This window comes from Triturus cristatus, chromosome 4_1 (assembly GCF_964204655.1).
Source record: "Triturus cristatus chromosome 4_1, aTriCri1.1, whole genome shotgun sequence".
Taxonomy (NCBI): domain Eukaryota; kingdom Metazoa; phylum Chordata; class Amphibia; order Caudata; family Salamandridae; genus Triturus; species Triturus cristatus.
This window is the reverse complement of record NC_140585.1, coordinates 459,781,734-459,794,215: the sequence shown is the minus strand read 5'-3', so window position 1 is coordinate 459,794,215 and position 12,482 is coordinate 459,781,734.

Genomic DNA, 12,482 nt, shown 5'->3' with positions numbered 1-12,482 from the left:
CCGTTAAATGTTCACAATAACACTGTATATCGGTCATCCACTGTTTAAATGCGTATATCCGTTAATAAATATCCGTAAATAAATGTCCATCCACTGTTCAAATGCGTTGTGCGTAATGTCCATCCACTGTTCAAATGCGTTGTGCGTATATCCGTTAAATGTTCACAATAACACTGTATATCAGTCATCCACTGTTTAAATGCATTGTGCATATAGCGATGTAACAGCATGCGCGATGTGAAATCCCCGCGATGTGGTAAACCGCGATGTGACAGCATGCGCGATGTAAAAGACTGCATTGTAAAGGTTCGCACAATGTAAAATGTGCGTTGTAATGCACCCGCGATGTTCTATCATCGTTGTAATGGGTGTTCGCCGTACCTGACACCACACAGCCAGGAAAACACTACCTACTTGTGCATAAACTGGCACACTTGTACAGTAATCTCAGCCAAGGATGTACACGCATTCGATGTCTGGTCATACTCATCATCAACACCTCTCACATGTCCCCTCTCCTGTCTGTATGCTCTGGAATCAGCATGCATGGTGCTGTATAGACAGAACACATTGATATTTCTTGCATGGGTATCACTGACTGGGGATGTGCAAACATACATCAGGAAGACATATGCATTCCTCCATCTTCACTTACTAATTTGTATACCCTTCACACTTCCACCAAAGCCCATCACACTGGAGTTAAGGTACATGTGATACACACACATACTGCCTGGTACTAAGGACTTCATTAGATCCTGGCATTCATCACATCTCACATTTACAACATTTAACCCCTTCGCTGCTAGGCCTTCCCCCCCCCTATGCTTAGCCTTTTTTTGTCTATTTGGGGTAGTGCGCGCTTAGGCCCCTGTAACTTTTTGACCACATATGGTATCCATGCCACATTTGCGTACTTTTCTTCCAACATCATGGGGATTCTAAAAGTTTTTGTTCGGAAAAATTGGAAAAATGGGCTACAAATGAAAGCGTCTGGGTTTTTCCCTGCAAATGTTATCAAAAATGGGGTTGTGGGGCTGAAATCACCATTTTCCCAGATTTTAGGGAATGACAGACTTTTTTTACACAGTTTTGGCATTTTTCTGGGACATAGCCTATTTTTGCGATTTTTTGTGCTTTCAACCTCCTAGATACAATTCTGAATTCAGCAAGGGATCATTTGTGTAGATCCATCAAGGTTTCTTTATAGAAACTAACAGTTAAATATAGGAAAAATAGAAAATTAGTTGAAAAAAACAGCCTTTTGTGTCAACGTTTTCACCTGTAACTTCTTGTAATTATGACAGGTCTTTGAAAGCAATATACCGTTACTTCCGCTGGACCTTCCTGGTTGTGGGGATATATAGGACTTGTAGGACTTGTAGGTTCACCAAAAACCAGACGAACCCAGAGTCAAAAACTGAGCAGCAATTTGCAATGGCTTTTTATTGTGTACCAGCTATATAGCAATTATTGTGGGAAAATGTATACATGGAAAAATCGGTATGAAAGACACCTATGTATTTCTGAAATGGGAACAAATTATAGAGTTTAGAAACAGAACATATTTGCACATTTTCGAAATTGGGAATACTCATACTAGCATGAGAATTATCGGTCATTTTTCAAAATGACTTGTTTTTTTTTTACACAATGTCTTTCATTTGGATGCAGAAATGCATCAAAAATCAATGGGTAATAACAGTTGCTTTACAAATCTGAGTTACCCGAAGTCTCCCGATAAAAATGGCACCTCACTTGTGTGGGTAGGCATAGTGCCCACGACAGTAAATTGCTCAAAACCCAACGTGAACACACCACATTTTCACAATGGAACTTTACTCTTTTTTTGCGAAGTGTCTAGCTGTAGTTTTTGAACACTAGCTATGCCGGCACCTAGGGAAACCTAGCAAATCTATACATTTTTGAAAACTAGACACCCAGGGGAATCCAGGATGGGGTGACTTGACTGGCTCCCACCAGGTTCTGTTACCCAGAATCCCTTGCAAACCTAAAAAATTGCCAAAAAAAACACATTTTCACCACATTTCTGTAGTGTAAAGTTCTAGAATCTGCATGGATCCACGAATTTCCACCCACCCCGCTTTTCCCAATGTCTTACGAGAAAAATTGTACCTCACTTGTGAGGGTCGGCCTAGTGCCTGCGAGAGGAAACGGCACAAAACACGACGTGGTCACACCTCAATTTCGCAGTGAAAAATGACACTGTTTTGGCAAAGTGCCTAGCTGTAGTTTCGGAACCCTAGCTCTTCTGGCACCTAGGGAAACCTAGCACACCTATACATTTTTGAAAACTAAACACCTAGGGGAATCCAGGATGGGGTGACTTGACTGCCTCCCACTAGGTTCTGTTACCCAAAATCCCTTGCAAACCTAAAAAATTGTCCGAAAAACACATTTTCCCCACATTTCTGTGGTGGAAAGTTCTGGATTCTGCGTGGATCCACAAATTTCCACCCACCCCGCGTTCCCCAAAGTCTTAAGAGAAAAATGGTACCTCACTTGTTTGGGTCGGCCTAGTGCCTGCGACAGGAAATGGTGCAAAATGCAACGTGGTCACACCTCAATTTCACAGTGAAAAAATGACCCTTTTTTGGCAAAGTGCCTAGCTGTAGTTGGGCCTCACACACATGTGAAGCACCATATTTATCGGGAGACCTGGGGAAACGCTGGGTGGTAGGAAATTTGTGTGAGCCCAGTGATGCCACACTTTCACACACAAAAATGTGTGAAAAAAGTGATTTTTTTTCAGCTAAAATTGAGGTTTGCAAGGGATTCTGGGTAAGGAAAGGTTGGGGGATCCACGCAAGCCATACCTGATTGGAAGCCCCCGTGTGTCTAGTTTTCAGAAATGTGTGGGTTTGGTAGGTTTCCCTAGGTGGCTGCCGAGCACGGGGCCAAAAAGCCAGGTGACCCCCTTGCAAAACCAAATCGTTTTGACATAATTAGTTGTTTATTTCTGCAGCATGAGAATTTTGGCACAAAATTGCAAGGAAAATGTGACAGACATTATTAAGTTTGCAGGACATTGTTGATAAAATAACTTGTTGGAATTCACAAGAGAGACATCACCATGTACTCCCATGGGTAAACGATAATATCTACAGTTGGTAGGTTATTCTAAGATTGAATGTACACCATGACAGAGAGACTAAAAAGACAAAGGTTCCTGCACAGCCGTCTATTCCTCAAACACACAAACATACTGGTTGGATTTGGCACAAGGGCGAGTGATGGTTCAGTATATAACATTTTATTAACAAAAGATTTCACAAAAATGAAATGCACTGTCAATAATTAAATGAACAAAAAACCGAACCAGTGACTCGCAGCTCGTGAGCTGTAAAGCCACGACAAGGCACCAACCGTTTTACAGGCCATTCACACACCTTTCATACGTGATACACACAAGACCATTCACACCACCTGGCACAAAACCAACACATCACAACATTCACAAAAAGGTACACCCTGCTTCAGAAAGACAAAAAAGACAAATATTACTGCACGGCCATCTAATCCTCAAGAACACACACATACTGGTTGGATATGGCGCGAGGGTAAGTGATGTTTCAGTATATAAAACTGTATGAGCAAGTGATTTCACAAAAATGAAATGCACTGTTAATAATTGAAAGGACGAGAAACTGAACCATTGACTCACAGCTCGTGAGCTGTAAAGCCACGACAATGCACCAACCTCTTTACAGGCCATTCATACACCTTTCATACGTGTGACACATACAAAACATTCACACCGCCAGCCGCAGGCCCATCAAATTACAATACTCACACCAGCAGACAGCGCCATTCAAGGGCCCATCACTTTCAAACGCCTACATTCTTGACACAGTAACTACACAAACTGATGGATTGTGTGGATTGGCGCTCATCTAGCAGTGTGTGTAGTGACCAGCAGCAAGTCACTACTCACACACAACCAGCTGAGCGCCAGTCCACGCACACCGCCAGCCAAGCACCAGTCCACGCACACCGCCAGCCAAACGCCAGTCCACGCACACCACCAGCCAAGAGCCAGTCCACGCACACCGCCAGCCAAGTGCCAGTCCATGCACAACACCAGCCAAGCGCCAATCCGCGCACAACACCAGCCAAGCACCAGTCAACATACACTGCCAGCCAAGCGCCAATCCACACACACTGCCAGCCAAGCGCCAGTCCACGCACAACACCAGCCAAGCGCCAGTCCACGCACACCGCCAGCCAAGCACCAGTCAACGCACACTGCCAGCCAAGCGCCAATCCACGCATACCGCCAGCCAAGCGCCAGTCCACGCACACTGCCTGGCCAGCGCCAGTCCACGCACACCGCCAGCCAAGCGCCAGTCCACGCACACCGCCAGCCAAGCGCCAGCCTACACACACCGCCATCACATTTAGGATTTTTTATACAAAAAAAACACAAACAAATTGCAAATAGATACAAATCTACTAACACCAAATCTGAAACTAAATACATTGCACTAATGCCAACCTTGAAACAGAATACACATTTTTAAACAATACAGACCAGGCAGTTCACTTTACCACTCATGGATGCTCCCAAAAATTCTTTTGCGTGTGGTACGCTCTATAACAAGCAGGCACACACAGCCCAGGGTTAGAAGGACTCCCGGGGCAGAAAAGACGAGTCTCCTTCCGCAAACCTCTTCGCCAACAGACTCTACATCTCCTAGTGGGAAAGTCTTTTGAAGGTGGGAGGAATGTAATCAGGAAAGTGGCGATCTTTCAATCGAGCCACATCCTCCACCACTCCAAATCTAGGAACGCTTACCTGTTCCACAACAACAAGGCTAGCTATCACAGAGTGGTGAAACCGAAGAAATGTCAACTTTGACACAGGAGAACACTCCTTGAACACAATAAAAGCATTGAAAGTTGCTAAGTTGAAGAAATGGATGGCCAACTTCTTATACCAAACATAAGCCTTCCGAATAGCAGTTTAAGGTTCCAACCTCTGATCCACTCTGTCAACACCACCCATGTGCTTATTGTAGTCTACAATGCACACAGGTTTGTGCACTTCAGCAACCTGAGCCCAAACAGGCACAGGTGAAGTACTCTCATCATGGAAGGTAGTCAGCATGTACACATCACTCCTGTCCACAAATTTCACAGCTAGTAGTTCATCACTACGCAAGGAACTGCACTGACCCCTCTGACGTTTTTTGCAAACAAGCTCTTTCAGATAACCTTTGCGGTTAAAGCGGATTGTGCCACATGCAAAAGTGTCCACTTTAAACAATTCCTTAAATAATTTCACAGCAGTGTAGAAGTTACTAAGGTACAAATGGTGGCCTCTGTTAAACAGTCTTCTAGCAAGATCCCACACAATTTTCTCTGAAACTCCAAAAGTGGACGGACAACCTGGGGGGTCAATAGTGGAATCTCTACCAGTGTACACACGAAAATTAAAAACATATCCTGTCCTACTCTCAGACAACATATACAGCTTAATTCCATAGCGTGCCCTCTTGCTAGGGATGTACTGCCTAAAAACCAAACGACCCTTGAACGAAACCAAAGACTCATCAATAGATATTTCATTCCCGTGAGTATAGATCTCTGAAAATCGATCTACAAAGTGATCAAGAGCAGGCCGAATCTTAAAAAGACGGTCACAGTCAGGGTGAATACGTGGCAACGCCAAAGAATTATCAACAAAATTCAGCATGCGTAGCAAAAGTAAATACCGATCACAAGTCATAACTGCAGGAAATATGGCTGTTGCCATCAAGGGGCTGGTAGACCAATATGAAGCCAGGTTCGGCTTCCTTAGCAAACCCATCAATAACGTCAAGCCCCCAAACTTCTTAATCTCTTCCAGATTTGTGGGAGTCCACCGGGTAGCTCTAGAGTGGGGCCTAAGATTGCCACTGTTGTCCCTCAAAAACTGTTCAGCATACAAATTAGTCTGCTCAACAATCTCACCCAAAAATACATCATCCATAAATAACTGAAAAAACTGTATAGGCAAAAAATTTTCACAATCCACTCTACACCCAGAATCACCGCTAAAGGCAGGCAACACCGGCTGCAACATGTTTGGATCAACCCAGAGTCCAGCACTTCCAGTAGAAAGCCTAGCAGCCTCAGGCTGCAATTCAGATGCCTCTTGCACCATCAGCACAGCAGTATCCTCCTCTAAAACAGGCACTTCATCTGCACTGAGAGAACCTTCATCATCCGATGATTCCATGTGGAGAGAAAACTCATTGCCAGAATCTTCCCCTCCCTCCTCTCCACTGTCAGTCTCATAATCCGGCTCAGAGGAAGATTCAAGAAGCATACCAACCACCTGCTGAGCAGTCATTCTACGGCTAGCCATAATGATTACTAATAAAGGTAACTTGTCAAACAAGTCAACAACAACAAACACTTTGTAAAATAAGTAATAAACAAAATGCACCTTTATCAGTAATACCTATACACTCCAAAACGATACCACTCACTTGCCAGAAGCAGCTAAACTCACCACCACGTACTCTGCACAGACACAGTATGGATCAACAATATCCTGCTAAAAAAGAAAGAGAAAACAAAATTACACATAAGACAATGCAAAACACATCGCAAAGATTTTCATGCTCAAAACACTAACTAAATATGCTGCCATTATGACACCACTTACAAAAAATTAATTCATACATTACAATAATACTCATTTGGAGTAAATACAACACAAAAGTTTTTCTTACTAAAAAAATGCAACTATGCAAAACTGCAGAACAACCACTGTTGAAACTGCAAACAGGAATCAAAAGCTTTACACTAGATTAAAAAGGAGAAAAAAACATTACAATCACATATGCAAATAATGCACCAGTCCACCTGCCAAGCTAAGGGTTAGGTGGGCCTAAGAGTATAAATTAAATATTCACCCCTGTAAAAAGGGAGCAACCCTTGCCCTTGAGGCCACTCCCAAAACAAAAATTTTAAAAACTCTGATGTCTAGTGGGTTCTGCCCCCCTTGGGGGCAGATGGGCCTAAAAACACATACTGCTACTCTGCCACCCAAAGAGGGCAGAAATGGCCACAATCATCCTCCCATAAAGGGGAACGATCCATGTCCAAGGGGCGGCTCCCCAACATAAAAAAAAACCCTGGTGGCCTAGTGGCCCAACAACAAAAAAAAAAAATGATGGACGGAGAGCTTGAGAAAATCTAACACTCACCCCCCGTCAACTGATCTGGGTTTAATCCATCATCATTCTTTAGCTCACTCCACCATCCCAGTTCAACATGGCCATATGCAAATCAGTCTGCCCCTGTGCGCTTTGATTGCCCTAAGTTGGCAGGGTATACCCAGATGTGGGTCCCTTGCTCACTTTGCCACTGGACTCAAGCTAGCCTGGCTGATGATGGCTGATTAGCCAGAAATCGGTCCCAGGATGGTTTTTTCCGGGCCAGGGAAGACATGGCTTGGCAGTTTGGGCTGGACTGTTCCCATGAGGCAAAGGGTCAGACTAATTTGCATATGGCCATGTCTGAACTGGGGTGGTGGAGTGAGCTAAAGCATGATGATGGATTAAACCCAGATCAGTTGACTGGGGATGAGTGTACATTTATTCTATTGGCCCAGTGGGCCGATTTTATTTTAAACATTTAAATCTGCCCCCCCCCCCCAGGGGGCAGACAAAGCCAAAATGTATGCCCCAAAAGGGGAGCGACCCTTGCCTAAGGGGTCACTCCCCCAAACAAAACTTACCTACATAGGCTTTCTAAAAGGGCCCCAAAGGGGAGTGACCCTTACCCAAGCGGCCAGTCCCCACTACATTTATTCCATTGGCCCAGTGGGCCGATTTTATTTAAAAAAATTAAATCTGCCCCCCTCAGGGGGCAAACAAAGCAAAAGGGTAGGCCCCCAAAAGGGGAGCGACCCTTGCCTAAGGGGCCGCTCCCCCAAACAATACCTAACATCATGGGCATACTAAAATGGCCCCCAAAGGGGAGTGACACTTGCCCAAGGGGCCACTCCCAGTACATTTATTACATTGGCCCAGTGGGCCGATTTTTTTAAATAAAATTAAAACTGCCCCCCCAGGGGGCAGACAAAGCCAAAATGTATGCCCCAAAAAGGGAGCGACCCTTGCCTAAGGGGTCACTCCCCAAAACAAAAACAAACATTGTGGGCTTCCAAAAAGGGCCCCCAAAGGGGAGTGACCCTTTCCCAAGGGGCCACTCCCCAGCACATTGGCCAAGTGGGCCGATTTTTTTCTAAAAAATTAAATTCTGCCACTAGGGGGGCAGACAAAGCCTTTACTAAAGCCCCCAAAAGGGGGAGCGACCCTTGCCCAAGGGGCCGCTCCCCCAACCAACAAACACTGGCCAAATACAACAACAAAAAAATCCCTGGCGCGAGTGGGCATTCCTGCTGCACGATCGCACGATCGTGCAGCAGGAATGCACAAAAGAGGCATCGAGGGAAAGGAAAACCCTTTCCTTTCCCCCGATGCCTCTTTCATTTATCCCCCCCTCCCCAGCCCCAAAATGTACCTCTTTGTTCACCGACGCGCCGGAAGCAAATGGCTTCCTGTGCGTCGGTAAACAAAGGGAAACCTCCAATGACGTCAGCGTGCCTCGCGGAGGGGGGGCGCGGGGGGAGGCAGGGGAAGGTCTTCCCCAAGGCACTCTTATCCCAAAATGAATATGACTCGTTACAGCGCGAGTCATTACATCGCGTGGCATTACAACGCGGTTGTTACAATGACCATGTTGTTACCAAGCAATGCCATTACTACGCAAGTCATTACATCGACTTGCAGTAGATGGCACGCTGACATTAGAAATGTATAATTTACTATTCCAACTCCAGCCTACGTAACAGTAGGGAGGGTGTTGGAATAGTAAACTATACTATTCCTAATGTTAGCGCGCTATCTACTGCAAGTCAATGTAATGGCTTGCGTAGTAATGGCTTTGTGTGATAACAACGTTGTAATGGCAATGCGGTGTGATGACCGCTATGTAAAGGTCGTCTGCTTCCAAAACACACCCTAAATTTAATCTCTGACGCCAAACACATACCCACCCACAAACATACAATTCAACAATAAAAACCACACCTTGTTAAACTTTCTCTTGTCAGATGTATGTACTCATGCAGAGTATGAACACGCACACAAGGTTTTTGTGTTGTGATGTTTTATTACAAGAACTATGCTCATGTGCACAAAGAAAGGGTTGTTATATTTTTACGTGGTCATGTGAAAAAATTGTGGATGATTCTGTCCCTTCGTGCTGTTCCTGCCATGGCTGGGGGGTGTGCAGCATCAGCCTCTTCTTCTTCGTCATCCTCAGGATTGTCCGGTTGATCCGGAACTTCTATCCATGGAGCATTGGTGGGCAGCACACAACATGCCACTATGATCTTGCAGGCTATTTCAGGGCTGTACAGCATTCTGCTGCCTGAGATGTCGAGGCAATTGAACCGTGACTTGAGTACACCAAATGTTCTCTCCACAATGGACCTGGTGCATCCAAGTGCGACTGTAATGTCTCTGTGCCTGGGTGTTCGTGGCTCTGAGGGGTGTTATCAGCGATGGAGATAGTGCATATCCTTGATCACCTGTAACATGAAATGGAGAGATGTGTCCATTAGTATATGTGCATGCTGTGTTTGCAGTGTTCCTATTTTTGTGTGTGTGATTTGTGCTACTTAGGTAATTTAGCTTAACAATGTGTAGCTTCAGACAATTGTTTAGCATCAATGCAAATTACATTGCCTCCCAGCTGATCGTCCATCCCCCCTACCCTCTGCAATGGCGGCAGCTTCACATTAGCACCGCTGTTGCCAGGAAGGCACACAAAAAGCAAGCACTTGTGTGTCCGTCCTTGACCCAGACACAACTGGCGGCATGGACCCTGGATCTCATTACGGCTACCTCTACCACTCATCCATCATTGTCGCACTCAACCCCAGAAGGAAGTACAACTAACAACAGGCCACAATGAACACCACCCATGGCCAGTTATCCTGTCTCCACTGCCGCATGACCTTCACCACCGCCACAGCCGCCAACACCACCAACATGCTCCTCATCAACATGTACTCCCTGCACAGACACACAGTGGATATCTGGTACCTCCGGGACACACTATCACTCACCATCACCTTCTTTTTGAACAGCTGGACCACCAACTCCTCTGCCCCTGACATCGCCCTCACAATCCCAGACAGAGACAAGATACGGCAGGAGGACTGCTCCCAACACTCAGCAGGAGTCCTCACCATCGTGCATGAAAAAGTCCCTCTCCCTCTCCACTTCCAGCAACACATTTGCCGCCACGGAAGACATGCACTTCTAGGTCCTGCCCGGCCCAGACTCCACACTCTGTGGCACACTTGCCTACAGACCCCCCCGGACACATGGACTGCTTTGCCAACACCATCAACCACCTCTTTGCACACCACGCCATCACCTCCATGGACTACCTACTCATCGGAGACCTGGACTTCCACCTCAACAACCCCAGGGACTCCAACTCCACTACCCTCTTGATGAAGATCTTTCCTACATGTGAATGACACAACTCTTACCCACACCGACCCACAAAGCAGGAGATACCCTCAACCCCTTCTTTGCAGGAGGAAACAGCATACACTTCAGCCACACCACACAGCATCAAGGGACCGACCATCACTGCATACACGTCATTGGCAACAAAACCAAGCCGGACACACCCGCACATTGTGCAACACAAAGGAACTGGAGATGAGTCACTGAGGGGCTGATGTAAACAACCCTCCACTGCAACTCCCCCAACACTGCAGCAGACACCAAACGTGCTTCCAGGGAATCCCACACATGGATCTCCAAATGCGCAGACAAACTCACCCGCCACACATTTCAGACAGACTGCGCAGCAGCAATTCTGCATATTTCACCACCAAACTCAAATATTCCAGACACACCTGCAGAACCCGGGAGAAAAACAGGAGAAACTGCAAGACTCATGTTAACTTCTAGGCATACATGAACACCATGTCCAAATACCACAAACGCATCTGTAGCACTGATAGGAGCTTCATCCACAACCTAATAGTTACATACTCCACCAACTCCAAAGACCTCTTCAATGTCATCCATAAATTCACCAAGACCACCAGATAAGTCACGAACAATGCCATCCTGGACACGTCTCTCTGGATTTCTAAGCAACCACAGCACCAAGGCCACACTATTTGCTGCTACAGACAACATCCACACCCTCCTCGACCAAGGGCACATCGCAGCCCTGATTCTACTTGACCTGTCAGCAGCATTTCACACCATCTCCCACCACACACTAGCAGGCAGACTACATGATGCAGGCATACAAGGAACCACCCATGACTGTATCGCTCATTCATCATTGACAGAAGCCAAGAGACCAGACTGCCTCCCTTCTTCTCTGAATCCATGATTATTCACATGCGGAGTCCCCCAGGGATCATTGCTCAGCCCAACACCCCTCAACATCCACATGGCCCCCCTCGCCGCCATCGTCCAACAGCACAAACTCAGCATAGTATCCTAAGCTAAAGAAACCCAGCTCATCCTCTCCCTCACCAAGGAGCTCTCCACCACCAGACTCAACTTCCAGGAAGGAATACAGGTAGTTGCAGGCTGGATGAGCAACATCTGTATGAGACTCAATGCAGAGAGAACATGAGTTGTCATCCTTGGAAACACCCCTGCATCATGTAGCAGCGTCTGGTGGCACACCACCCTCGACAGTCCCACAACACACACGGACCACGCCAGAGACTTGTGCATCGTACTCAAATCCTCCCTCTCCATGTACCAACAGGTCACGCCTTCACATCCAGCTGCTTAAACACCCTCCACATCCTCTGAAAGAGCTTCAAATATATCCCACAAATCCAAGAATACAGTCACCAATGCACTAATTTAATCAGACTGGAATGCGGACGCACCCTCTGCACCGTCATGGGACAGTCTCTGCTCTGCAAGCTCATGACTATGCAGGACACCACCACCATACTTGGGCTTGTGTTCACACTTTCCTCACAGATCCTGACCCACCATCACACCTACTTGGTTCCAACCTCTCCCAGCATTTGCAGCTGTGTGACGGAAGGGCAGGACTTTGGATGGAAGTTTCTCTACAAGGCTACCCCCAAGGACGCAGTTCCTTGGGTTCTCGTGTATGGTTGGTGGACATATTTCAAGGCATGATTTTTTACATTTGCCACATGTGCGTTATCACATTTGTGTGCTACATGATTGTGGACTTGTTATGTGTGGTGTGTTCAGTTTGCACTTTCCAACGAGCAGTCCATTTCCATATGTGCCATTCTCAAACCTCTGGTTGATGATGCACTGCTGGAAGATGTAGGAGTCATGCACACTCCCTGGAAATTTGGCTAAAACATTGGTGAACAAGCCATAGTGGTCCACGATTGCCTGCACGTTTATGGAGTGTGTGTGCTTCCT